The sequence below is a fragment of the Hermetia illucens genome, chromosome 1 (assembly GCF_905115235.1).
Source record: "Hermetia illucens chromosome 1, iHerIll2.2.curated.20191125, whole genome shotgun sequence".
NCBI classification, from domain to species: domain Eukaryota; kingdom Metazoa; phylum Arthropoda; class Insecta; order Diptera; family Stratiomyidae; genus Hermetia; species Hermetia illucens.
In genome coordinates, this window is record NC_051849.1 from 66984975 (window position 1) to 67012214 (window position 27240).

The window sequence follows — 27240 nt, forward strand, 5'->3', positions numbered from 1 at the left end:
GGAGATGTAATCACTGAACCATTGTGCGATGAGGATAGTTTATCTTATGTATATATAGATGAACAAGGATATTTACTACAAGATAGCTAAGATAAATTTCTTAGGCACAAGTAAAATCGGTTTCAAATAAAACTGCTAACTCACAGGAACGGTTCAAAAGGAATAGTACCAATTATTCAATCTTCGGCAGACAACTAAGGAACTGAATTGCTTTGAAGTACTTAATAACCTCCAAAATAAGAATAATATAAAGAAGTCAGAAAAATAGAGATGGTTAGGTTATCTATATAACATTACAAAAGTGATATCACCTTAAAGTTAAATTTCAAATTTACCATCAGTGAACAAGATCCAAACATCACAATACCACTTAACACCACAACGCCGCTTAGCATCACAACATCACCGCATCCCTATTCAGCAGAGACGTGGTAAGTAGTAGTTTGTAATGTCTGTCGTGATGTGATATCACACTATAAGATGTCACTAGACATCACGGAAAAATACTGTAATGCATCGTTCTTTTCGCAGGCTTTGATGAGATAAATTTTAACTGTGGAGATTTTAGCGATGACGAGCAAAGCAATATGCATATGCCCCTAAATGATAGATAGTCTTCGATCGGGAGAATAATGGTTCCTTCCTTTTTTACTCCTCTTGCATAAAAGGTTCATTGTTTATTGGTACCAACTTGCCCCCCTCTGTACATTTTGCGTCAGGGATGTGATAAATGCGGAGGCAAATATCACTCCAATGATGTGATATAACATCAACTATTTCGGTGATGTTTCACGCCTCTACAAGAAAATGATATGGTTTAATCTAAGTAGGAAGTTTTTAAACAGAAGAAAAACGAAACAATATTTGAGTGGTTTTAATTTCTGGTTCAATAAAATCAAACACCGAACGTAGCTTATATATATGTCAAAAGTAGTTTACGTTTATATGTCAAAAGTAGTTCACACGTTTTCGATAAAATTATTTTCAAGTGAAAGATAAGGAGCGTCTGGATGAAGAGAAAAAGTTCAAAGGCCAGGAACTATGCGTACTACTTGTTAAAAACTGGTATCAAATGCAAGAACTCAGAAAACCTCTAAACAGGGACCAATCAATTGCCCTTCATTTCAACCAAATTTATAGGAATTAAATGACCCTTTAAAGCAAGAAAGTTGCCTCCCATTTATCGAAATCGATTTTCCACTTGGAATCAAAAAAGAAAGAGGTTTATGCTCAAAACGGTTAACTGACAATTGATATATTAAGATAATACCAAGCGTACAAAATTCAGCCAACCCCAAGTAACCATCAAAACCGAAAACAAAAAGAATGTTAATGATTCCGAAACAATGCCTAATATGTTAGGTGTATAAAAAAGGCATCCATTATTTTTCCAATAGATGGCTTTTGTGATCTGTATATCGAGTTGTATAAATCCGATCAGGTTACCCTAAACGGCATCAAAAAGACATTTCGTACCAACATTTCGTTGGCGTTATATGTTTGGTTGATTCAGTTTTGTTTGAGCGCGCGTCAGGAGAAAATAAGCTTTATTTTGCAGTTTTCTTTCCATAAAGGCAAAAACGCAAGCCACGACTCAAATGTGAATAGTGGTTAAAATTTTTGACACTGTACCAGCAAGTTAACCGCGATTTTAGTTTCGTTGATTCCAGACAGATAATTTGGGTAAAAATGTTGTACTCCCCTCAACACAAACCCTTAAACAATCACAGAATATGGCAATCTCCGCCCAGCCGTTTCCGAATAAATCGGGTGTGATAGACAGACGTCGGATCGATGCTAATAAGGTCTTGTTTCACACAAAACTAAAACGAACGGTTACCACCAGTAGCCATTTTTTATCTCGCTGCTTCCAGCACAGAGGTAAGGCAGCGGTGATTGAATTGTCTCCACCCTAGACGAACCCGTAAGTCGTTCTTTTCTAAAAAAAAATGAGTCCAAAAGGAAGGGTCCATGGACCACAACAGTAAGAAAAATTTTACCCCCTTTTGATGACGAGTTTGTCATCAAGTGGAGGACTGCATCAGTCCCTAAAAAAGTCATAACAATCGGAGGTCAACCTTGAATTTCCTATTTTACAACATAGCGCATCAGATAAATCTTTCAGATTTTGTTGATCCTCATCCTGTCGTTGAAAGAAATATCCTTGCATATTAATATTCTCGATTTTTGACAAAATCGGTTTCTCAGTTCGGCTTGCACCGCTACTGAGTCATGGACCTTGGTCAAGCAAGCAGAATTGGACTGCAAAAAATACCAGCAAAGTCAATGTTCATCGGAGTTTTCTGGCCTAAGTAAATAAAATAAAAATGTTGATGAGAAATTGGAAGTAGCAGTGAATAGGTCACATATTAAGGAAGAGCGACAAAAACCTGATGAACGGGTGGTGGGTGGGTTATCCTAGTGCAAACTTCTTGGGAAAAGAGGAGGCAGCTAAAGTACATTGCTAGGAACCGACACTGATGGTGCGTGGGTTGGTTGACGAGCCACGTTCAACATATAGGTTTATGGCAGTCATATAGATATTTTGTAAGTTATCATCTTACTTCAAGTTTTCATGAATTTGTTTAAGTCAATCTGTCAGGTGCAAGGTGAGTACTGCAAACAAAGAATCGTAGTTCTTTGCACACCACTGTCATTCGAAAGCTCCAAGCCTGCATCATCTGTCTGCGACGTATTATACCATCGAAGTACGTTAGCATACAGGCCTGACACCTATAGGCGGTGTGATCGCAACGAATAGGTCACAGATTAAAGAGAGGTGAAAATTCGAATGCTAGCTACGCCATGCAATGGAACCCACTCTTCCAAGATGGCCGACGAGTGAGTCACCCCAGGAGCACTTGGAAATGGAGCGCAAGTGTGGTGGACTCGCTATACCGCATAAACGGGAATAGCACCCAGATATATACTTGTATTATCAAAAAAGAACAAATTATTCAGAAAATCGTGTCAAAATCACTCTAAATTTCTCACTATCAGACTGATTCATACACCTGACCCTTCAGCGCACAATATAATGTTATATTCGGAGTCCCACTTATTATTATTTTACTTTTCGATTGAACCCATATAAGGGAGCGCGTGCACTTCGTAATGAGGCATGGATTTGGATGAATGCCTGAGCCGTATCAGGAGGATTGGCTAGCCAAATTGCATTTCTTCAAGCGCTTTTTTTTTTTAAATTCATGTCGTGTTTCGGCACGATGGTTGTGGGAATAGAGTGTTAGCATCTCAACCTCGTCGCTTGGTGTTCGAATCCCGGCCCTCATGGCTGTGTTGCGGTCGTCTTTGTGCTTGTCTCCGCTGCTGTAAGCGTAATAATAATGAAACTGAAGCACAGTCTCGTTGCAAATAGAAATGTGAGAAAAAATAACAATAACAACGAATATACTGTGTGGATGCCCTATACTCCACAAAGAAGTGAATAGGAAACAAATATTTCGTGTTCAAATATTTCCAGCAATATAAAAACTCCTTTCATAAAATTTATATCGCAGTCAATGTCTTTTTTTTCCGCATGCAACTTGAGAAATTGCGCTAGGAATACATATGTTAGCGAAATCGATGGAATAATCATTAAGATTCCGAAAAACGAGGGGTACTTGCATGCTTCATGCTATCGCGAAACTAACAGCTAAAATAATGCTAGAGCGCATCAAGGAATACTCCGAATAAAAGCATGGCAGAATATCGGAGGCATCAAAAAGAATGTTTATCTAACGACGGCGGAGAAGGCATTAACACCAAAACCATATTAAGTTTGATTGGTGTCAGTTTTCTCTTTGGGCTGCTATATGGGAGTAACATATGAAGAAAGAAGAAAAGGTGGATTAATCACAGTTTCAGGATAAAACTGATGTTGCAGGTATGGTAATGCAATGGTAATGCACTATCCTAGGATGACACAACATAGTGGAGGAAGGTTGCAAGCTGGTTGGAAGTTCTAGAGGTAGCCGAAACACCAGCGTATTTTAGTATACTTGAAGTTTAAGGCGATAAAAGGTAAAATGAATCGAAAAATTACAATAAATCCCAGCTAATCGTGTGAAAGTGTTTTCCGTTGAATAAGTGCCATAAAGAAATCAAAACAAGTCGGAATACTGGAAGCTCGTGCTTCGGGTATAAAGGTTTTGTGTTCATCTTATCTAAGAAATTTCAACGCACATTTTTCTCCCCGTATACAGCTACAAAACTACGAGTACGGGACATACGTACATATTACAGCCGTAGATGTTACGCTCACCCTATACAAACAAACTGCCTATTTTTGAATACTGTACATATATAGGCACGTATATAAATTGATCGTATCCATATTTCCGATTTACTTCTTACGTCTGTCTGAATTAGGCACTACCCGCAAAGTTCATTAGCACGCATATACTATATACCTACACCTACACACATGTCTGGTTGGAGTAATTGATATTTATATACAAATGACTAAAAAACTAAAACAAAATAGTTCTTTTCGGCCCCATTCATAAGAACTCATTTCGTTGTGGTATTGACGAATTGATATGTGATCATGACGTTATGCAGGTTGTAGAGTGCACAAAATTCACAAAAAAATGTGAAGTTTCACCCCCTATAACTTTGTTAATAATAGTCAAATTTTCTTCAAACTTGATCAAATTGTGCATTATATTCTTCATTATACGCATTTCAAATTTTGTACTTCTGGGATGAACATAAGGGGGGTGCCAGGTAAATTTCTAAAATGTGGAAATACACTATTATTAACTTTATTTGTACAGATATCGGAACCGGATATATTTTGAGGCCTAGATTTCGTAGAGATGCACTATTGATATTTTTTTCAGATTTTTCGGTTGGATGAGAACGAGACCTGTTACACTTTTTGATGGTCATATTTGGAGCCCTCACTCCCCTATGTTTCACCCAGTATCAAATATTGAACCAGTTTCGAAAAGTACTAATTGAGACCTTTCATTTGATACCCCACACAGTCACATTTTATGAAAAAAAATTTTGTACCCTCCTTTCACATGTATGGAGAGCCCCCCCTTAAACTTAACACAAAATGGCGTCAGTTGCTGCATGTAAAGGGAACGGTAGATCACATACTCCTACCAATTTTCATGACAATCGGTTCAGCCGTTTCCGAATAAATCGGCTGTGACAGACAGACAGACAGACAGACGGACAGACAGACAGACAGACGAACAGACAGACGGACAGCCAGACATCGAATCGATTCTAATTTCACACAAAACCTTAAAAAGGTTGCCGTATTGATAGCCGACGTATTTTTTGCATCTTTTTAAGATGGATCGAAACTAATCGAAATAATTTTTACAAAATATACTGTTTTTTTCTGAATTACCACTAATAAACTGAACTAAAACATGGTTAAATATGGAGGCGACCAGTTACACCAAGTGGTTCATCAACTTGTGTTCACGGTATGGGACAGCACCTGCCTGACGATTGGCAACGAGGCATTATCTGTCTCATACATAAAAAGGGAGATATCACACAGTGCGGCAATGATAGAGGTATCCCATTGCTGAGTACCATCTATAAGATATTTTCCACTATCTTGCTAGGCCGGATAGCTCCAGACGCCCAGGACATCATTGGCCCATACCAAAGAGGCTTCACTCCAGGTAAAACTGTACACGGCCAAGAGAGAATTCGGTATCCTGACGAAATTAATAAGACTGACTAGGCTAACCCTGACGAATCTGCGAGGCCAGATAAAAGTAGCAGGATCACTCTTAAGACCATTCGACATCAATAACGGTCTACGACAAGGGGATGCCCTATCATGCGTCGTCTTTAACCTGGCCCTCGAGAAAGTGATCCGTGGTGCTGATGTAAATGCAAGAGGTACGATCCTCTTCAAGTCCATCCAATTACTGGCCTATGCTGACGATATCGACATCATGGGAAGAACTACCCGAGACGTACAAACTGCATTCATCCAGATCGAGCAGGCGGCGATTGGGGCGAGATCTTGGGCTGCACATCAATGAAGGCAAGACAAAATATATGGTGGCAACGTCAGCACCGAAGACGAATCAACCAACAACATCAAACCGCACTGGTCAAACGGGAAGAATAGGGATAGGATAATACAACTTTGAGACCGTTGACAATTACTCCTATATAGGGTTGAAAATCACAACCGGTAACAGCTAGGATGATGAAATCCGCGCACGGTTGTTGTCAGGCAACACAGCCTATTTCAGCTTACAAAGACTGTTCCGCTCGAAACGTCTTACCATAGGGTCAAAGCTCTTACTGGACAAGACTATGATCTTGCCAGTCTTCATGTATTCCTCGGAAAGTTGAGTCTTAGCAAGAAAAATTGCGAACTCTTGGTCGAGTTCGAGAGAAGAATCCTCCGAAGAATTTTTGGCCCCCTACATGAGGATGGACGATTCCGTAGCCTACACAATGACGAAATCTATGAGCGGTACCATGACCGTCAGGTTGTGGATAAAATCCGGCTCAATAAGTTCCGGTGGGCGGGTCACTTAATCCGTATGGATCAGGATGATCCCACCCGGAAAGTCTATATGGTAGAAAAAGAAGACGAGGCAGACCCTGCCTAAGATGGAGCGATGGCGTAGGCTAGGAGGCCAGACAGCTTTTAGGGATATCAAATTGGTGGACCTCGGCGCAAAACAGGGATGTCTGGAGTGCCTAATTAAGGCAGGCCTAGACCGGATACCGGTTGTTGCGCCGTTGATGATGATGATGAAAACATACAATTTATGTTAATAAATTCCGCCAAAATAAAGGAACATAAATTAGCAAAATGGCAAATATTGGCTCAGGTTCCCACCTAATTATATGAAAGGTTAGATAACACTAGGGATGCCAGACATCTTGAATTCAGCGTGGCATGGTAATTTCTTAGGGAATGCCCCTTTCTGAGCTTTCTCCATGGCGATGTAAATCATCGTCGGAGAGTTATGAAGCATGGGGATTTTTTCTAAATGAAAATCTACAGAAGGATGAAAGGGCTTCCATGTTGGATAGGGCTAACAATCCCCCCTGTTACGAAACCATAGAAGGACCTTCGCACTGGATTGATTTCATAAAGACAGACTTTAATTTTGGCGCGATCGCAATGAGGAAGTGACCGCTCGGTTGTTTTGAAGTTGTACAGTGAGTTGTCCCAAAGCTGATTAAGGGACGTTTCGAATCACATAGGCCTTGAATTGCTGCCCCAAAAGACCTTCCGGATAAATAATGACTCGCGGTTCCCTCATCCATAAATGAAGTTTTCAGTTGACTCAAATTTATCTTGCGCCTGTAACCAGGATACGCATTGTTTTCGTCATTCCCGAGCCTTACAATATCATGGAATCAATGAACAGCAGAGCAGTCATAAGTACCAAACAACAACGATTTAATTTCATGGTAAATTCCAGCTGAAATTGAAACAATAATTTTAACAGAGTCATAAGTGCATATATAAATGGAATAAGCACCACTTGAAAGCCATCATATTAGCACTCGATATTCATTCTGGTCGATTCATAAAGGAAAAATTCTTTATTTTAACGGGCAACGAACTTATGATTTCATTAATAAACAAGTCGGAATTAGCTGGGCACTTCAGATATGAAAGGTTTTGGAGTTTTCCCATATAAGACAATTTAAGAACATGACTTTTTAATGATGTGTTTGATTATTCACTTTTTATTCAATGCGATGGTGAAACTCTTTTAGGATACCCTAAATCCAAATAGAAGAGCTTTTTTTGACTCGCCTTGATTTTGTTAAAAATGACAGTATTTCTGACGGAATTAAGGAGGGCCCATCAGTGGCTTTCGAGAATGTAGTAGAATGATATTATTAGTTTAGTTTATACTACGATATTTTTGGAAATGTATAATACATTTTCTAAATTTTCTGCCTGTATAGGTTCTGAGAGAGAAACTTGGTTTACTATATGGTGCATAAATTGCGAGTTTTCTACTCCACGGTCCTAACCAATGTCAAACGTAGGATTAAATATACATATTAATTTGTTTGGATATAATGTAGATAAAACTGCCTAAAATCATGCCCTCATTCTACGGATTATTTCATTGATACCATCCCACTACCATCTCCAATAAATTGGATGTGACGGACGAACAGCACATCTAGAAAACTTGCTTTATTATCCAGAACCTTCAATATGAAAGTAATTTTATTGCATCGATTAAAGTCCAATCAAAATAGTTTCCTATTTACACATATGGTGCTGTTCACGACTGCCTAGTCACTGCTTAGCTACATCCATACATATGTAAGGAATGGATTATCTAAAATGGACAGAAAAAATAATCACCAATAATGTAAACAATTTTGATAAACATCCCATGTACATGGGAACTTATCGAACTTTGTTCTGGGATAAAAATAACATTATGCGTGCAAGCAATGCGTACATGCATGTAATACTTGCTACTTCTCTGTATACACATATGTATATATGTGAAATCGAAATATTCAATCACATATACTACCAGTAGAATACATTTTATCAAAAATTTTTCTATGTATTAAACGAATTAACGCATCAAATTCTTACATACAAAGTTGAAACATTTTTCTATAAAATTTGATATATTATACACATGTACTGTTCTTCCACACATTTCAACTTCGATATCTATCTATAATAATATCCGATTTAAGTTTTTTGAACTGTACAAATACGAAGTAAGTAGATTCTTTTCGTTTCAAAGCAGCCGCCACTACACAGCACGATATAATTCTGTAGGTTGGAAAGTGCAGTGTGTTTTTAGGTCATTATAAGACAATTGGGATGACTTTGTAAAGATTAAACGGTCAGAAATGGAGGAATTACTTGTGAAACACAATTGAATTGAAAGGTACACCAAAAGACGTAGTTATCTAATCCGAAAATAGTCTATGGTTATATTTTTTATTAGCAAGGTACATAAAAAAATGATTATGTTTGAAAGCCCTAATCTGTATATCCAGTGCTTCTCGCGGAGAAAGTAAATAAATTCCGTTTCGGCCGTTAGCAAAGTTTTTTATGTCGCAGATGCTTGTATTTCGGGACCAACTTGTTCCCTTCCTCAGCCTATATAGGAATAAATGAAAGGCAGGCAAAGCAGCATGTAGACTGATGTAAAATAAATACACCAATCTAATTCTAGTTCCAACAGACAAAAGGGAGGGCTTCTCTAAAATTGCTCGGCCCTCAGCACAGATTCATCAACCATCAGATCCATAAAAAAGGATCAGGAAAACCGCACTTGCACTCATGCTGTTGGCAATAGCTTCCAAGCAGAACAGGCTCACCGACGATTCGCAAATATGATAAGGTCTATGCTTAAAAAATTACTTCATTTACTGTCACCAACCTAAAACTAATCCTTTCCAGCACACCTTAGAAAAAAAACTAATCCTTTCCACACACACGGAAAATTGAAGAAATATAAAGGACAGCAAATTAATCTAAACCTAAACTACAAGTGCACTACCTTGATGGAAATCGACATATTCAAAATTGGAGATTAATTCTATTTCGTTTAAACATAGATAAGTTAACAATAGACTAGTAATAGTAAATTTATTCAATTGAAACTGTTCAATAAGGTCTTATTGCGTAAGCATGACAAGCTATAACTATTTTAAGATAAAAGAAAGCCGCATGTAACTCCGTCATGCAATTGGAAGTTGCTGCTTTTATAATGATTACTACAATGCTGGTTTTTGAAAGTCATCTCCTACGTACAATATATGAAACGATAATTGAACTTCAATTACTAAGAACGAACACATACATATAAATGCAGTACACATTTCCAGTATCTTTCCGGTACCTTCCCAGAAATTATGGCTTTCTAATAGGTTGTTAACGAATAAGTCAACTTTTACTTCTTCTACTCCAGCCTTCAAAAGCGAAATCAGCTCGTCTGCAATGCACTCAAACGGAGTAAGATCACTGAGCTTAACGGTCTCCTCCCAGAGTTATTCATCTCTGCACCTCCTACGGAAATCCTGGGAATCCGAGACCTTTCCCAAAGAGTGGAAGGAGGGAATGATCGCTTAGATTCCAAAGGGTCCCCATTTTGAATGCGGCAATTGAAGGGGTGTCTGCGTGTCCTTTGACGTCGTAAAAAATCCTGCAACCTATCAAGATACACCCCAAAGTTTCATCGACAGAAAGCATGCTGATTTCCGCTCGGGCTCCTACGGCATTGACAACATCATCATTTTGGAACAGTGCGCGAAGTTCAGATCACAAGATCTGAACCAAATGGACGGGGAGTGTATCTGGTGTGCTCTACGCAGCACATAAGGGTATTTCACCCTAAAAAACGGTCAAAAGTCCAAACTAAGAAGATATTGAATACGCAGGAAATTTTTAATTATTTTCATAGATAAGTGGCAATCACATAGAAATTTGTAATTTACTATTTTTCACGCGGAAACTTTAGTCGTCAAATAATTATCATTTCAGAGCTTTGTGAATCGTGGATGAAAAACGAAAAAATACGAAAAATATTTCAGCTTTAGTTGTTTATTTTCAACGCAAAAGGAAAGGACCTTAAAAATATTCAAATATCTTAACTACTTATGTGAATGAAAGATTTTTTATTCTTTATTGTAAATCGCGGTGTATAAGTTGTACATCTGGGCATTTTGGCGGCTGTTCTAGTGTAGTTTCAATTTTGTTGAAAACTGGATGTCAAAAAGTGCCTATGGTATTTTTGCACATCGCTTTGTCAACTGTTAACTTTACCAATTAAGTTTTATTTTGCGGTCGTAGTATTGTGCTTGCTATTCTGGCTTTAACAAGTACTCCTGGGGTAAATTAATTGACTCGAGAAGCTATCTTTTTATGGCAAAAGACTCGGATGAAGAAAGCCACATTCGATTTGCAAAAAAAGATGAATTTTTGCACAAGTTTTCTCGCGTAAAACCTGTTTTTAAGGTTTTGTGTAAAACAAAACCTTATTAAAATCGATTCAATGTCTGTCTGTCTGTCTGTCACACGCATTTTTCTCCAAAACGACTAAACCGATCCGAACGAAATTTGGTGGACAGATGGGAACTATGAAATCCCACGCATACAGTGAGTGGCATAAATTTAGGTGGAGTTTGAAGGGGGGTTCTCCATACATGCAAAGGGGGGATTCAAAAATTTTTTTCACCGGATATAGTTGTGTAGGGTATCAAATGAAAGGTCTCGATTTGTACTTTCCGAAACTGATATTAGTTTTGGCATAAATTGCAAAGTGCGTGAGTAATGAGTCAAAATGTACGCACTTGAAGTGAGACAGGACTCATTTTCGGAAACTACCCAACCTAAAAATCCGGAAAAAATCGGAGTGGTTCGCCTAGATGAAATCTAGGCCTCAAAATATGTCCCATTCCGATATCTGCTCAAATAAACGTACTAATAGTATATTACTACTTTTTAGAAATTTACTGAAAAATCCCCCTTAAATTCATCTGAGGACTTCCGAATTCTGTACCAGTATAGAGGACAATATTTCGTATATACGTGCTAAATTTCGTGGAAATCTGGCAATTAACGCCAAAGTTATAGCAGTTCAAACTTAGCAATTTCGCGCGAATTTACTGCTTCCAAAGCCATGCAAATCAGATGCGACGTCATAATTACCCGGAATAATTGACATTCGCGTGAAATATTAAAGTCGCATTTATGAAGAATCTACTTATCTGCAGCCCTTTGTAAGATTTTGTGTAAAACACTTATGTGAAATCTAATCTTCGAGAGATGTCTATTCCGGTATCTGCTCAAAAAATTTACTAATAGTATATTATCAACTTTTAGAAATAGACTAAAAAACTCCCCTTAAGTTCATCCTAAGTATACTAAATTTTGCACCGACATAGAGGACAGCCTCGTGCATACACATGCCAAGTTTCATAAAAATCCAACTATTAGTGGGAAAGTGATAGCAGTTCAAACTTATCAATTTCGTGCTAATTAACAGCATCCTAAGCCATACAAATAAGATGCTGACGTCATAATTAACGAGAATAATTGAAATTCGAGTGAAATATTAAAATTCCATTCAAGAAGAATCTAATTCTCCCTAGCCCTTTTTTATATTTGATGTTGGTTAAATTGTTGGCATTTGCTGCTAATATTAAACTCAGAGTGTGAAGCGTATGAGGTTGACTATTTCAATAGAGGGCTTTCCATCAAATGATTTATTTAAATTACTTTCTAGAAAATAGATGCCAATAGAATTTTTAACTATGTGACACGGAACTGTCAGGCTCATCGCTCCTCACATCTTCTTCTTTTTCTTCAGCCTTCAGTTCACAAGCGGGGTCGGCTCGTCGTGATCGGTTTCGTCATTTTATTTTATCAAATGCCTGATCAGGATGTAATCGCGAGACCTTCAAATCCCCATCCAGCGTATCATGCGACCATTGTTTTGGCCGGCTTTTTGGTTGCTTACCATTGACTTCGATGTTTTGACCAATACTGGTTGTTGAATTCTCGTTAGCGTGAATTACGTGACCACACCATCGAAAACGCCTCTCTTGCAGTTTTTCCACGATCGGTGCAAACCCATATCGATCGCGGATATTCTCATTTCAGACGTGATCAAAACGTGTCACGCCACCAGTGCAATGCAACATGTTTGTCCCCATTACCGCAAGACACCGTTCATTGTCCTTTATAGTCAGCACTCAAACTATAGAGAGCGGCAGACGGACGACATTGCAGTAAATTTTAGATTTGGGACGTGCGCTGATACGTCGATCACAAAGAACACCAGTTGGGGAATGCCACTTCATCCAGGTTGCATTAATGCGTGAAACAATTTCATTGCGCAGTTCTCTGGCTAATAGCATTGACTCGAGATATTTGAATCGCTGAGTGCTGGCAATGGCAGTAACCTGCCCTTCGAGATAATTAAATCGCTCAGTTCTGGCAATGGCAGTAACCTGCCAAGAACTGAGCGATTTCAATATCTCGGGCCAATGCTATAAGCCAATGGAGAACTACGTTATGCTCCTCACATAGAGAAACACAAAACCTTTTATACCTGAAGCGTCAAGCTTCCGGTTTCCCGACTTGTTTTTTTGTTTTTTAAAATCATTTTTTATTTTTAAGAAATAGGTAACAATAATATATAGAATGGAAAAATGAACAAAAAAAAAAACAATATTTTAAACTAACAACAATAACTTAAATCTAATGGCCACTGTGAGATCCAAAAATTTCTGGATAACGATTTATAGACTGAGAAACAGTAAGAAATACAAATCTAATTTTACAATAAGTTGTCGGGAAATGGTCAAACAACCCGAAAGAATTCACTTGGCCTTAGAATGGAATACAATAAGAAAAAATAAATAAAAAAATAATAATAAATATTTTTAACTCCGCCGAAGCCGGTCCCAAGCCCGGTTGTGAAAGGAGGAGGGATAGATAGCTTCAGTCTGAATGGCTGTACGCCACCGCAGCGTCTCAGGGGGTAGGTGAGGAAAGTGCAGGAACTTTGCAGTCTTGCAGATTACTCACTAAGGAAGCTATCTACACACCTGGCAGCTAGGGATAAAATGCACCACCAAAAAATGAGAAGAAGGAGAAATTTAAGGTCCGGTACGGATAACCGGCGGGAGTCGTCTGACTTGGTGACTGGGTCGGGCTCTCGTAATGGACAGCACGGCGTCGAAACCGCTAGTCGTGAGGCGGTTCGACGTCTAGGCGCCACGACGACCAGGAGCACAGCTCCGCCTGCTGCAGCTGTTTCGCCACAATCTGTGGCGACCACTTCAGCAGGTTCGCGTAGGAAGCGGATGAAATGGACTGAAGAAATGAACCTCTTCATCATCCGCTCCTACTACGAAATAACGGCGGGGGCGGGTACAACATCTTACCGCCCCTTGTTGCACCAGAGATTCGTCGAGCGTTTCCCGCAATTCGCGCACGTGACTGTGCAGCGAGTCGCAGACCAGTACCGCTTCATCACTCGCAGTGACACAATCCCGGCCACCATCAGGGAACGTGTTCGACTTGAAGTCATCGGGGAAACTGGTGACCGAGAGTCGATGGGGATAGAGGCGGCGGCATCAACAACACCACGCCGCACTGCAGGCAACAGGTTCAGTACTCGCCGAAGGACTCTTCTCCACCGTCCAGCTGAGGTTTCCGCTGAAGTTCGGGACGAATTCCAAAGAGCGTGTATAGAATTCTCGGATATGGATCCTTTGCATAGACCAGGTATTCCCAGGCTCTATGCATCTCCAGCAACTCCGGGAATTCTATCTCAAATCAATGATGAGATTGCGTCTCGACTGTGTGCTGATATGTCGCTGCTGCAACTACAATCACTTTTGTATTGTGGTGCAGTTGCGGCTATCAGATTGCACGGTCAGAAGATTCGCTTTCGCGTTATTGGTTTGAGTGACAAAAGAGATCCACCATGGAAAATTCGTCTGGAACGTCGGCGGGACTCACTAAGGCAGGACATTGCTAGACTGATTCAGATCAGCACTGGCAATGCCAGCCGACGGGTGAGAAATAAAGTGCAGAGGGTTTACCGGAACTATGCCATCCCCTGTGAGACACCCGTAGTTGAAATTCTGGACACACTAAAACATAAACTTTCTGTCATATGCAGTCGGTTACGACGGTATGGCGAAAGTTATTCCAGACGTGTCCAGAATGCAACATACGCGAGGAACCAGCGGAGCTTTTTCAGATCTCTCAACGAATCCCAACAGAGCGCCCAGACAATACAGTTCTCGGTGACGGAAGCGAAAGAGTATTGGGGTGGACTTTGGGGGTTACCTGCCCAGCATGCTGAGCATGCTGAGTGGATCACCGCCGAAGGCACCCGCCATGCCAATACACCTGGCATGAATTTCGCGGATGTTACCGAAGAGGAAGTTCGACGAGCTATAAACATCTCGAAGAACTGGAGGGGCCCAGGTCTGGATCGGGTGCAGAATTTCTGGTATAAGAAATTTACCGGCGTACACAGTCGGTTGGCACGCAGTATAAATGAGGTCATGAGTCGGCCGGAGGAATTTCCACCTTTCCTCACTGCGGGAATTACCTACCTTATCCCTAAGAAGGACACAGTGCAGGACCCCGCAGACACAAGACCGATCACTTGCTTACCAACCCTCTACAAATTCATCACGTCCATTATTAGTGGAAGGATCAATGCGCACCTCGAGACCAACAACATTCTGTCCGAGGAGCAGAAGGGCTGCCGAGTTGGGTCAAGGGGTTGCAAAGAGCAACTCATTATCGACTCGGTAGTTGTAGGACAAGCAACTAGAGGCCAAAGAAACCTCTTCAGTTGCTATATCGATTATGCCAAGGCTTTTGATAGCGTTCCGCATACCTGGCTAATCGACATCCTACATCTGTATCGCATTGATCCGAAACTAATAAAGTTTTTGGCGACAGTCATGGAAGGGTGGCATACCACCTTATCAGTCCGTACATCTGAGGGTGCTAATACCTCAGAGCCCATCCGTATTCGGAGGGGCATCTTCCAGGGGGATTCATTGAGTCCTCTTTGGTTTTGTATGGCACTGAACCCCCTTTCATGGCTACTGAATGATGCTAGAGGGCATGGTTTTGCAATAAAATATGGCCTACGTGCTAAGTGCGAACTAACACACTTGATGTACCTAGATGACATCAAGCTGTATGCTGGTACTGACAACCATCTTAGAAGTCTGTTGCGAATAATAGACATGTTCAGCCGTGATATTCGGATGGAGTTTGGATTAGACAAATGTCGAATCCAAGCCATTCGCAAAGGTCATCACGAGCCGCATGCCGGACATAGCATTGGTGACCTTCACATCGAAGCTATGATCGAGACAGACTTCTACAAGTACCTAGGAATTCTGCAAAGAACCTATGCTGGAGGAGTTGGTGATCTGAAGGAAGCTTTGCTGTCCGAATTCCTGCGACGTGTGAAGCTGGTGCTGAAATCGCATCTCTCGGGGAAGAATAAAATAAGCGCGTTGAATGTATTCGCTATCCCTTCACTGGCTTATGCATTCGGAATATTGCCGTGGACGAAGACCGACCTGGAAAACGTCCAGCGGCGGATACGGACAACTATGTCCAAATTCCGAATGCAGCACCCAAAGTCTGCCGTGGAGCGGATGAACCTGCCTCGTGACATCGGAGGTAGGGGCGTGGTTGACGTGGCGGCACAACATCATCGCCAAGTCGACTCGCTGCGCGCTTATTTTTACAGTAAAGAGCAGGCGAGTCCCTTGCATGCGGCTGTCTGTAAGGCAGACTGTGGACTGACTCCACTTAACTTGAAGGATCGATCTTTCAATCCTCTGAATGGGGTGAAGTCGGACCAGGAGCGGATCGAGGAATGGAAGTCGAAGGCAATGCACGGTAAACACGTGAATTGTCTTTGGCAGCCATTTGTCGATTTGCATCTGTCGAACAGGTGGCTGTGTGCTGGGGAGCTCTTTGCTGAGACGGAGGGGTTCATGTGTGCCATTCAGGATGGCGTGGTCACCACCCGAGCTTATGAAAAGCTCATCATGAAAGAACGGGTGGAGAACGACCAGTGCAGAATGTGTGGTTCGGCGTTAGAGACGTTCGACCATCTCATTTCTGGCTTTACTGTTATGACACCGGTGCAATACATCACCAGGCGTAATGCTGTATGTAAGGTTATCCATCAAAACCTTGCATATAAGCATGGGCTGATCACGGGAACATGTCCGGTTTACCGATATGAGCCGCAAGCAGTACTTGATAGTTCTGCTTACAGCATGTATTGGGACCGGCAAGTTCTGACTGATCGCCATACCGCACACAATAAGCCTGACGTACTGCTAGTTGACAAGACGGGTGGCTCCGCGTATATTATTGATGTTGCTATCCCCCATAATAGCAACATTGAACGGAAATACGTGGAGAAGAAGGTGAACTATGAGCCATTGGCTCGTGAAATCAAAGAAATTTGGCGTCTCGAGCGAGTGGTTGTAGTTCCCATAATATTGTCAGCTACAGGTATTGTACCTAAATCCCTGACGGCTTCCCTTGATGGCCTGGGACTTTCGCACAGTCTGGTTCAAACCATGCAGAAGTACACCATTCTGCATACGTGCTCGATGTTGCGGGGGGTACTCGACGGATTCTCCCACTGACCTACCACCGGCCACCACCACCAGTGCCCCTTTAGTTTTTAAGTAGGTAGGATCGTCCGAGCCTAAATGCTTGGCACTTAGTGCTAGTATTAGGTAAAATCCGGCATCTGCCGAGATTGTGATAACTCGGAAATAAATATTTAATCGCTTCAAATTATACTTCTAACTTAAATTATTGTTCTTAAAACTATCATAATTAAAACTGAGCATGGCCGCCGCTAAACGGCATCCCGCAGGCACCAGTACCAGGATTTCTCTTTTTCATCCCGCTTAATATCACTTGCTCCCACTCTGGAGTATCTCCAGTCGAATTCGAGTCGGGGGAGGAATTCTATCCTTTTGTCCGTGGCCAGCCTATGTATATGATACATAACCAGATCACCGGCAGAAACAAGAATTAAACCATTTCTGTCAAGATACACGAACGCTTCGACAAGAATGAACCCTGTCGTGAGGGTTTTCTCGAAATACCCATCATTTGCGTAGAATGACTTCAAAACCCAAGGGTTCCCGCCATGCGAAACAGATCGCACTACATGATTCCGAATCAATCTGACGATAGCTGTGTCGATCCCTGGCACACCGGCAACTGCATACACCACCACATTAGTTACATAATGCTCATAGTTTGACGAAGCAGTCCAATTAAGCCCCGTGCAAGCACGCAGACATTCTAACCAAAGTAAGATAGCAAATAATCTTAAGCTTCCGGCTAAGATGTGGAGCATAAAAGAGTCTTCGAAGAGACATGAACGCCTTGCGAGCGTTTCTAGCGCGAGTTTAACGTACTCGTTGAATTGGAGACGCTCGCCAAGACGCATACACAGGTATCTAACGCACTTATTATGAGGAATGTGCTCAGAACTATCCTCATTCGCGACAATGTGGAAATCTCTCCAGTTCCTTTTCAAGTTCCTACTGACCAAGGCATTTCGAAACAGAATTGCTTCACACTTTTGCGCATTGATTTTCATCCGCCAACTTTATGTCATTGAATATCTTCTGCACCTCAGTTAACTTCTTGTGTGCCGTGTAGGCTATCAGATCGTCAGCAAAGGCAACCAACGACCTTTAAGGAGATTTATTAAACTCGAACGAGTTGATTAATTCGCCGGCAAATACTTCGAAAAGTGTAGGTCACTGTCCCTTGCTGTAATCCATTCAGAACATGAAATTCTCTGTTAGTAGTGAGATTCCCGTCCGTAATGACAACGCACTTGCCATATACATCGTCGCTACGAGGTGGCTGGCGGGTTCAGGAGCCTGAAAATCAGTCCATCCAACCAGACGGTATCAAAGGATAAGATTTGTTGAGACACTCCTCCATCTTTCATATAAAATTCCGGTAAAAAAGTGAAATAAAAAACTAACTGAAACCAAGAAGGGCCTAATAAATGATAAACAAGTCGGGAAACCGGAAGCTGGACGCTTCAGGTACGAAAGGTTTTGTGTATTTCTTAATACGTAGCACGTAATATATCCATATATTATGTGAGAGTATCCACTTTCGGGTGATATTGACATTTATAGTCTTTAATTTTCAAAGAAGCAACAAATTTGAGGTATTATAACTTTGTTAGTAATAGTGTGATTTCCACCAAACTTGGTAAGATCATGCTCTATATTATAGCCTATATCACTGAAAAATTTCATGGTACTAGGATGGACTTAAGGGGGGTTTCTAACCAATTACAAAAAATTGTAGTAATATACTATTATTAACTTTATTTAAACAGATATCGACATGGAAGGTATTTCGGAGCCCAGGCACCATATAGTGGCAGCATCCTGATTTTTTTCAGCTTTTCGGTTTGGTAGTTTCTGAGAATGGCCCCCTTAAAGAAGTGATCACTTTCCACCCCCCGCGCTCCCCACCCTCCCAACGAATGTCAAAACTAAGATCGGCTTTGGAAAGTACTAATCGAGACCTTTAATTTGATACCTCACATGACTATATTTGATGAAAAAAAATTTTGCACCCCCCTTTTGCATATATGGGGACCCCCCCTTAAATTCGACGTAAAAGGATGTAATTCACTGTATGCGTGAGCGTTCACAGTTCTCACCTTTCTACCAAATTTGGTGTCAGTCGCTATAACCGTCTCCGAGAAAAATGCGTGTGACGGACAGACAGACAGACAGACAGACAGACAAACGGACAGACAGACAGACAGACAATAAACCGATTTTAATAAGGTTTTGTGTTTTCATAAAACCTTAAAAACGAGAAATAGAAGAAAAATTCAGTATTGAGCTTAGACTTATCGTTGATGTCGTTATGCCTGGCTATGGAACGGAGTAACGATGACAATACAAGCAGAAGGTTTTTCAACAATGCTGAGATGTCAGCCAACATTACTTTACTACTTTACCAAAACTTGATTGTAAGATTTACCACGGTATTGGAAATAATATCTAGCGGCCACAAAATAGACGTTAATAAGTTTAAGACATACTGTGATGAAACTGCAAAGTTGTATGTATAGTTGTATCCTTGGCATCTAATGACACCAACTGTTCAAAAAATGTTAATGCACGTCCGTCCGTTGTAAAGTGTGCCCTGTTACCCATTGGAAATCTGTCCGAAGAAGCTGCAGAGACCACAAATAAACATTTTCGGCAATATAGGGGCCACTTTGCAAGGAAATTTTCAAGAGAACAATGCAACATGGACATATCAAATAGGCTACTTCTAACGTCAGATCCATTCTTGAGTAGCGTAAGACCAAAATCTCAGAGGAATCTGAGGTCAAAAGCGGAGTCCGCCCCGGTTGCATCATGTCACCGATATTATTTCTTCTTGTTCTTGGTGACAGTTTTCATGCTGCCCGGAGGCTGTACAATATTTGAATAAACCATGACAACCTTCCTCCACCACTTCGACTACGCTGATGACATCTGTTTCCTCTCTCATCGAGTCAGAAATTTTGGCCATATGACTCTGGATTTGGAAAGAGAAGCAAGTAGAGTAGAACTGAAGATAAACACCAACAACAACAAAGTTCTCAGTGCGACGGATCATCGCACTCTACCTATTTGCATTGATGGGCAGAGCATCGAAGACGTGGGACAATTTGTATATCTAGGCACATCTAGGAAGCGTGGTTCTGCTAACGGTAGCACCGAACTTGATGTCGTTCGACGCATTCACGGCGCTAGATCCAATTTCGCTGCCTTGTCTACAATCTGGAAATGCAGTTATCCTAACACCAGGATCAAGTTGAGACTGTTCTGTGCTTATGTTCTTTCTGACTTTCTATATGGGAGTAGCACATGGAAAGTCACCACCACTGTTACTCAAAAGCTTCAAACTTTCGTAAACAATTTTGTGCGACTTGTACGCTGCCCTGATATTTTTACAAACAAATAACTTGATCGGTACACAGGCCAGTTGCTTAACCGGAAGGCGCAAGTGGCAATGGATAGATCGTACATTAACGAAAGAGGTGAAACTTACAGTCTTAAGACGGGCCGCCCTAGGAGCACTTAGCGCAGAATAGCAGAGGAGGACTCAGGCGCCTGGAGAAGTCCTGGAAGAAGATGAAGTATATTTCAGCGGATCATGTACGATCGCACGTAGACGTAGTTGACATGCTTCTTTCCAAGGGGTGAATGGCAACCACACCATAATAGATCTAATCTGGATGGAGTCGAGAGGCTCTCAAACCATCGCTTCTCCCGACCTTTGCGTCGACTTCAAAGGGCAGATCAATCTTAACAAGTAAGTTCACCAGCACGAACTACCCGGATGTGTTCTGCAAACTTTCACAGTCATCAAGCGATAAATCATTTGCTTCCGTTTCTGCAAGTTTGTAAATGCCATAGCCGATGCAGGGGACGTGTATAGAAGAACGAATTGCATCACTCCAGTTATAAACTCGGCAAGCATATGGGGGTTTATGCAACGGAGAGAGTAAGAGCAGTCGTGGCTGGAAAAAAAACCAGGCTGACCCCGGCTGACGAGAAAAAAAAAGAAGGCAAAGAGTCAAAAAGCTCAAACTTAAAGTCAGACAAAACACATTCTTAAAAATTATCCAACTACTAGAAATTTTAACCTCAAAATGCATCCCATCAAGATATTCCACCAAATAAAATTAGCAATGGCATATTAGTACATTTTCTAAATTAGAATTCATGCCAGGAGTACAAATTTCTGCAACAACAAATCATAATATGGGACACAATACTGGAAAATTTAGTGGAAACTCGGTTATTATTAACATAGATGAAGTAGGCGAAATTTGCCTTACTCCTCTAAATTTACGTCAATACGAATTCCTATTTGAATAAACAGTCGTGTGAATAAATTTTCTTTGATAAGAAAATCACTAAACTTTTCACGCTTCAAGTATCCAGTGTCATTCGGAAGAGGTTTCTTGAAGAAACTTTTGTTTGGTCTGAGTCATTGAGGACAGGAGGTCCGTCGAACGGTGAACGGAATGGAAGTCTCCAGAAGGGCCAACCAGGCAAACATGCCAAGTTCGATTAATTGTCAAGGTTTTGTGCATCGTTTTTTTGATTATCATGGCGCAGCGCATCAGAAATTCTTACCACAAGGCTACATGGTCAATAAGAAGGATTACTTTCAAGTTACGCGCCGTTTGCGTGAAACGATGAGAATTGAAATCGTTGTACATGCTTACATATTATTGCTCGTGAGCTGTTTTCTGAGCAGAAACAACGCCAGAATTTTGCTTTGGCTCAAAACTCTGTTGGGGATCACGCAAGGAGGGATGAGGATTTAATTAATTACCGACATCCAGTTCAAACTGTTCCACGCCCTCTGTGCTTCTATGTAGTAGTAACACATTCCACATACAATTACAAATTAAGAGCTTGGGCGGCGTACTGGTCGGGGGCATATGTTTATCAGAGAGACGAAGTGGTAGCGGATAGGTTAGATATTGAAAAAAAGTGGCAACCCCATAGCGCGTTATGCCATAACGAATACAATGGAGCCCACTATCCCAGAGTAACCGATGAATAAGTCGCTCTAGAGCTACGTTGTACAGAACAGTGAACGAGGAGTACAAGCTTCTCAAAAATTCGTGGGGAAACAGAAGCACATTTCTGGCAACGATGTTTTTTTGTACAGTTTGCGCGTTGTGCTCCACATATGGCAATCACCTATATAGAATAATCCGTCCTCAGTTAAGCGACAATTCTGAAATATATAGGATAATGCGAACCATAGGAAGAACAGATTGGGCTTTTTATCTAAGATACCTGGCAACAACATGGCTTATGTAAAATAGAGCAGAGATATCAGGAACAAACGTCGCGTGGAAATCAACACTTGCTAGAGCGAAAAGGTGTCTCATTTAGCCTGATACCAATAAAATGAAAGGCAATTCTTTAGTTTTCTGAGTAAGACCCACATTGAAAAATGTTTCCAAAGGAGCTGCAGAGAATGTCGATCCTGACTTATCGAACATAGTTTTTTCTGACGAATCGTTCTTTTGGGCATGTGGTACTCACAAACGAGCATGGTCGATACGAGGAAAAATTACGGATCACAGAAAGGATAATGAAAATTTATCAGAACATTTTATTATTTTTGCACAGATTGAAGCATATTGATTCTACAAGAGGACAACGACCCGAAGATGTTAGTCAATATTTGGAATGGAAATACATAATACGTAATAGTGGCTCGCACAATTACCAGATATGAATCCAAAAATGACATGAATAGGGGGCCTTCTGCTAGTCTGCCAGGGAGCACTCAATCCATAAGTTGCAGGAAGAAGTGGAGCGAAGTTCCAATTGCTTGGTCGAACTTCCGATAAGTCGATAGTAATGAACCGATTAAAAAATCTCAAGGATCATTTATATCAGGTAAGAATTACAACCAAATGATGAGTATTGAAATGGATCTTCGCAATGCAAATGTTATATTTTCATTAAAAAATTAGTGAAAGAACTTCTATCGTATGTATGTGCAGAGTCTTGACGTTCACCCTTATCTAACAACTCTATCTGGACGATATCACCAACTTTCTTGTCCCTAATCGAATCTTGTCGCTTTTTTATTTACATAGCTATATATACATATAATACACGCATCTATAAGACGCCGACTGCCGGAATTAATTGGTGGTTTTCACCGGTAGCGGAATCTAAAAATTATACAAAAGTGATTTAAAGCTTTTTGCATGTTAGTTCCTCTAAATTTTCCATTATTTTGTGAATATTTATTCATTTCTAACCTAAAGAAATGCATTAAATTTAAATCTTGCATACCATATGCATAAACAAATAATGCACATTTTCATAGCCACTGATATATGAGAAAGAGACCAAAAAGTCATCATCCGATTTACCTATCTGAATGTGAAATCACGAATCACTTTAATCACTTTCTAATGTCAGCTAGCATTACATGGAAAGTGAAAAAAGGTCCCATGTCATATGGCATTAGAATTTACATTGGATGCATTCATATATTATTTTTCTAATGAAATTTCCCTTGATTGTCGCCAACACATGATCCCCAAGTGCTTTAATGCCTACCTACGTCTACTTCTTCTTTTTTAACTCTCTTTTGTCATGAGCCGTGTCGCTAGCGCTTTCGCGAAAGTAATTATAATTTTTATATCGTATTATAATCTGAAAGTGATATTCATGTAGGCGTAGAGTTGGAGAGCTAAGATTAACCGAGATTGAGCTTGATAGTGAAATGAAGTACTAAATGCTCAGTGTCAACTCTGTGTTATGTTTACGACCCGTGGCCGGATGAAATGCGTTGTTATTGTTAATCTGGATGATTTGGAGAAGATACGATACTATATCTCGCAAATAGCTTGGAGTTTACAAACATTGACTTTCATTCTAATGTGTTTATTAATAGGACATGACGATTGTCTTCAATTTCAATAATAAACTAATAGGATAATACCATTGTAAATATCTGCATTTAATCACTCTTAAAATTTCGAAATTCACGAATAATTAACAGTATCACAGTTGTCTATGCCATCTTTGAATTCTGAGCTGGTCATTCCGTAATATTGCCCCCTTCGTTCTGACATCTTGTTTATCTCTCGGGGGAGCAGAAGTTTGACGTGAAAGACGTAAATTTGGCCTACTATCACTTTGTTAATAATAGGAGGATTTCCACCAAACTTCCCAGTACGATGTCTCCTATTAAAATCTATCTTACTGAACAATTTTGCGGATTTAGGGTGAACTTTAGGGTTCTCAGTAAATATTCAGCACATGATAATATACTATTTGGGCAGATATCATAACGCACGGAAAACCGCTATTTTTTTCAGATTTTTAGGTTTGGTAATTTCTGAGAACGGGTCTTTGAAAAAATTCGAAGTAAAAGGATGTAACTCACTGTTTGCGTGAGCGTTACAGTTCCCAACTGTCCACCAATCCACTATAATCGTCTCCGAGGAAAATGCATGTAATGAACAGACACACAGACAACCGCCAAAAGTATGACAATACCAGGGCCTTGCAACAAGTATGTTCTATCTAGTCTATCTAGTAAGATAGACTGGCGAGAGCACCAAAGATCGCAACCCCAAAATTATTGCTGGCGACTTCAATGCTTGGGCCTCCCGCCTGAACGTCACACTGGCTAATATCGGAAGCGTAAACACTTTTATGCGTAGAGAGCTGGGCTCCGTTAGATCTTACTTTCGTAAATGAATCGCTCGTCAAGCGTCTACAGTAGCATGCTAGCGCGTAGCGACCACCAGGTAGTATATATTCCCATTGAGAAGGGACCCAGAACAATAAATTCCCACCTGAAAAAAACAGAAACAGGTTGGTCATCAACAGCACTTGATGAGGATACGTTTCTGGAGGTATTGCAGTGGAACACCAAGTTGACTGGAATGTCCATAGAAAAAGCATCGCAGTTGTCCCAACAAATATACCGAACATGTGAAGTTTCCATGCCAAGATGTGCACCTAAATACTGGTGGAACGCTGAAATAGAAGGCGGAGTCAACGCTAAAGGTACCTCGAATACAAACAGACACGGAAAAAATTGCAATGGGCCATCACGAAAAGTAAAAATTATTGCTTCAAGCGACTGTGTGATGAGGCAGACTCTGATCCATGGGGAAGAGCGTACAAGTCGATTATGTCGGCAATAAAAAGCAAAAGGTCTCTTCCTATTATGTGCCCTAGATTATTGTGGGAGATACTTTCAACATTCTCCCCCAACTTCCGGAAATAATCTTCCCAATGATAGCAATGAACGCCGAAGACATTCCTCCAGTAACCACAGACGAAGTCTTGGACATAGTGAAAAGGGTCCGGGATACCGCCACCCCCGGCATTGATCGAATCCCACACAAGGCGCTGAAACTGGCAACGACAATGGCACCAAGCATGTTCGCATGGGTATTTACAGACAAAAGCTTGTATTGATCCCGAAGATAGGTAAGCCGATAGTTGAACTAATATCCTACAGACCTATCTGCCATCTCAAAACAATAGCCGGGGCCCTCGAGCGATTAATCTATAACCGGCAATAATTATTAATTGACACGGTTATTTATCTAATAGACAGTTTGGCTTCCGGAAGGCTCGGTCAGCGGTTGATGCCAAATTGGTTTTTGAACTAGCTAGAAAAGCCTACGACGATAGGAGATACTGCGCACTGGCGGTTCTTGACATTAATTCTGCTAGATGGAACCATATCATCGAAGCACTCATCGCGGCACAAACGTCAAAGTATATATTAAATATAATCTTCGACTACTTCCGATAGCGGAAGCTACTTTATGATTCGGACGAAGATGTATGTATGCTGTGGAACTTAATATATAATGGTGTTTTACGACTCCCAGTAGCTAAGCAAGCCGTTATCGGATTCGCAGATCGAACATCTTATGAAGCAGCATGCCTGATTGGCGGGGATGATTGAAAGCTCAAGGAGAAAGCTTGAAACAGAGCTAAATGCCTGTTTAACGGTGGAAAATCTGGTAAGGTACATGGAGCAATTAAATACAGCTTAGGATGGGGTAGTTTCAATGGTGAAATAGATTCACCAGCAGCTACAAGCGGCAGAAGTGCAGCGGGGGAAAGCTACTGCAATTAACGCCACGCAAAGCGATGGCAGCTCGTTTAGAGTGATAAGTGAAGAACTGAACAGCCCCGCGAAGCAATACCAAAACGGTGGTCCTGCGGGGAGATTATGGAGAAAATATAGGAAGTTTTAATCGGTAAGAGTCCGGTTTTACACAAAACCTTAAAAATAGTCTCTACGAACGAAAAAATTTATCAACGCAACCATCAGCTCAAAGGATCCTTTGACGCGGGCTCCTATCTATCCCAGCGTCAAACCGAAAGATCTTTTATTGCAGGAATTTCATATGTAACAATCTTAAATGAAGGTAATCGGTGTAGAACAAAATTCTACCAAAAATAAATGTTTTCTTTTACAGAACATCGGAGTTGTGATTGCGGATTCACTGTTTGAAAATCTCCTCAATTTCCGCCTTGATAAAACTGCCGTACGGAACATATATGGCATGAACAAGAAAGTGGAGTTTTTATTAAAGTAATGCATATTTCAAGGGAAACAATGAATAACTCCACATTTTTAAAACAATAACTTAATCAAATCGTGCACTTCAAAAACAAACCCTCCGACATCAGAAACGGAAGCAAAAGAAAACAAAGCCAGTTACATTACCTTTAACAATGTTGTCATGATCTCCATCAAAGCGACAGTTTCGATATGATCTTACAATGACAATATCATTTACGTCCGTTTACCAACCTAGCCGGCCGTCGTGGCTCATGACTCCATCTCTTGCCTCTGAAAACTACTGATCATGGCAGGAAATTCCCAGATTTTCTATTAATGATAAACTGTTCAAGAAAATGAATTACAGCGGAAAAGCCAGTGAAATCTGATCGAGCCCACTACCAGCTCAGTGCACTATCCCCAATTGAGTCGGTTGAACATTAGCGAAACATATAATAAATAGGTGGGCCGATAGCCTATTACTTGCAGACCACGCGATAGCTGTTCAGAGAATGAGTGCAATTTTAAGGTTCACGGAATTAATGCTTCGATCGAAGATAGTGAAGATTAATTTGGTACGAAAGCAT

General features: G+C 40.7%; 1 protein-coding gene across 7 annotated transcripts in view; it reads right to left on the bottom strand.

Moving 5' to 3' along the window:
* Positions 1-27240, bottom strand: part of LOC119661721 (serine-rich adhesin for platelets) — a 375597-nt gene that overhangs the window by 166618 nt on the left and 181739 nt on the right. The gene's annotated exons all lie outside the window — the stretch shown is intronic.